This window comes from Myotis nattereri (assembly GCF_964212035.1).
Source record: "Myotis nattereri genome assembly, chromosome: 5".
NCBI classification, from domain to species: domain Eukaryota; kingdom Metazoa; phylum Chordata; class Mammalia; order Chiroptera; family Vespertilionidae; genus Myotis; species Myotis nattereri.
In genome coordinates, this window is record NC_138080.1 from 78,200,425 (window position 1) to 78,203,327 (window position 2,903).

Here is a 2,903-nt window from a genome sequence, read left to right on the forward strand (position 1 = left end):
CAGCTTTTAAGAACTAGGTAATCTACAAAGTTAGAAAACACAATTCAATGTTATATTTTATTTTAATGACATGGCACTATAAAGCTTTGACTAGAAAAGCATAAGTGAAAAGCAACAGATTAAAAATCATTTTTCTTCTCTGTTTTAAGAAATAATATAAGTTCAGAACCACAGGACTGTGCCAGACAAGGCTATCTTACATCAGATAGAACATAATGTTAACAAAATCTCTACGCAATCCCCTTGACGTTATTCAATCTTCAAAACAGGGTAATGGCTTCGAATCAATGTTGTCAGTGATGACTAACCCTGACCCATTTAGAAATGCTTATTTCATAATCCCCCCTGTGTATGGGGGACTTCATACTGTGTTTGAATATGGTGCCAACAGCAGTAAGTTTTTCCACATTTAGGAACACAATAGTTGGCATTTGTGATTTTAAAATGCATAGCTTTAATTTTTTAGTAAAGTCAAATAGTTCCTTTTTATTTACTTATTTTAGCTGGGTACAGTGAACTTGTCTTGATGGTGCAAGACAAAGTAGGGCTTCCTAAGCCCCTCCTCTTCTTCAGGGGGCCTGAGATGAAAACTGTGGAGGTCAGGAGATTCTCAGTGTGTTTGGGGATTGATTTGGGGCCAGGATTCCCCAGCATCTGAGGGCCTCTCTTCCTCTCATGGGGGTTGGTGGTCCAGGGGGCTCTTACTCTTTGGAGGTCATGTACACCATAAAGTCCACCACCCTGTTACTATAGCCAAATTCATTGTCTTACCAGGAAATGAGCTGGACAAAGTGGTTATTGAGGGCAATGCCAGCCCCAGCATCACAGATGAAGGAGTGGGTGTCACTATTAAAGTCACAGGAGACAACCTAGTCCTCAGTACAGCCTAAGGTGCCCTTGAAGGGGCCCTCTGATCCCTGCTACCTTCTTGATGTCATCATATTTGTCAACTTTCTCCAGGTGGCAGGTTAGATCCACAACCAACACATTGGGATGGGGATATGTAAGGCTATGCCAGTGAGCTTCGTATTCAACTCAGGGAAGACCTTGCTGACAGCCTTGGCAGCACCAGCAGAAGCAGGGATGATTTTCTGGGCTGCCCCTTGGACATCATGCCCCAGATTCCCAGAGGGCCCATCTGTGGTCTTCTGGGTGTCAGTGATGGCGTGGACTGTGGTCATGATGCCAAAGTTGTCATGGATGACCTTGGCTGGGAGGTCCAAGCAGTTGGTGGCATTACTGATAATCTTGAAGGAGTTGCCATACATGTCATGGCTCATACCCATCACAAACATGGGGGCATCTGCAGAAGGAGCAGAGATGATGACCCTCTTGGCTCCACCCTCCAAGTGAGCCCCAGCCTTCTCCAAGGCACTGAAGACACCAGTGGACTCCACAACATATTCAGCACTAGTTTCACCCCATTTGATGTTGGTGTGATCTCGTGCCTGGAAGATGGAAATGGACTCCTAGTTCTCAGCCTGGACTGTGCCTTTGAACGTGCCATTAGTAGAATTACACTGGAACATGTAGGCCATGTAATTAGTAGAATTACACTGGAACATGTAGGCCATGTAATTGATGTCAATGAAAGGATTATTGATGGTGACAATATCCCTTTGCCAGAGTTAAAAGCAGCCCTAGTATCCAGGCGCCCAGTATATCCAAATCCATTCACTCCAACCTTCACCATTGTATCTCAGGGTTGTAGCTGGCACTGCACGGGAAGACACAGTCTGTTGAACAGGGGGAGCAGAGAGCAAATAGTTCTTTTACTAATTTCATTAGGGGAAAGCTTAATCTAAAAAAAAAAAAAATGAAGTGAAGGCTGAATCTCAAAAATCTCTTGAGTAGGCAAAAAAAAAAATCTTAACCTATTTAGAAAATAGATCATATACTTTTTTAAATATTAAATACTGACATTTTTAAAGGAAAGCAGGATAAATCTTCAATTAAATTCATTGTAGGGTTCTCATGGAACAGATGATAACAAAGCAAATCTTGGAGTATCTTTTTATGTAGGTAATGTGTTTGGTAACATGCAAGGTATAAAAGGGGAAATATACCTAAAATTTTCTTTGGAAAGCAGATAGTTTATATATTAAATCAAATATGGCATTGATTTTTCCCATCATTTGCTACCTAGTAAGAAGCCAAAAATAAATGCTTTTTACTAGGCAGTAAATATTACTGACATATATTTTTCTTTCAAATAGGACCCATAGACAATTTAATTGTGGCATTCTGAAATGATGTTAAATCAAATATGATTTAACCCCTGTGTAGTAAAGAACTAATATTAACCAAAGAGAAGTCTGAGCTTTGCCTTCAACTCCTGCAGTGTGGTGTCTAAGACCTTGGAATGCTCTGCCTGATAAGACAGACTCTTTGTTTACTTGGGGCTTTGAGCCACACCAAACATTCTAGCAATATGACTTATGGTGGGGCTTTGGGCCACACAGCTATCAACTGGACCTGTGGGGGGGACTGAAGACTAAAGGTCAACCACAAAGGCAGCCAACCTCGTCTATATGACCAAGCCCCGGTAAAAACTCTGGGAACATTCCCAGTGAGCATCCCCAGTTGGAAATACTCCATGCATATTGTCATGCATTATTGCTGGGAGAATTTAGTGCTGTCCATGACTCCACTCGCAGTTGACAACTGGTAGCTCCCATGTGGAGGTTTCCTGGACTCTGTCCCATGCATCTCTTCCCTTGGCAGCCTTCAAGCTGTATTCTTTCACTATAATAAAGCATAACCATCAATATAATAGCTTTCAGTGAGTTCTGTGAGTCCTTCTCGAGAGTTATCAAACAATCTGAGGGTGATCTTGGAGATCCCCAACCTTACAACTGTTGTTAGAAGCAGCGTAGTCTTGAGGATCCCTAATATCTGCAGTT

The 2,903-nt window shown here is 41.9% G+C and overlaps 1 pseudogene across 1 annotated transcript; it reads right to left on the bottom strand.

Moving 5' to 3' along the window:
- Nucleotides 1-701: 701 nt before the first annotated feature.
- LOC308520663 (glyceraldehyde-3-phosphate dehydrogenase-like) lies at nucleotides 702-1,693 on the bottom strand (annotated as a pseudogene). The gene has a single exon. The product of its transcript is annotated as a glyceraldehyde-3-phosphate dehydrogenase-like (transcript).
- Nucleotides 1,694-2,903: the final 1,210 nt, after the last annotated feature.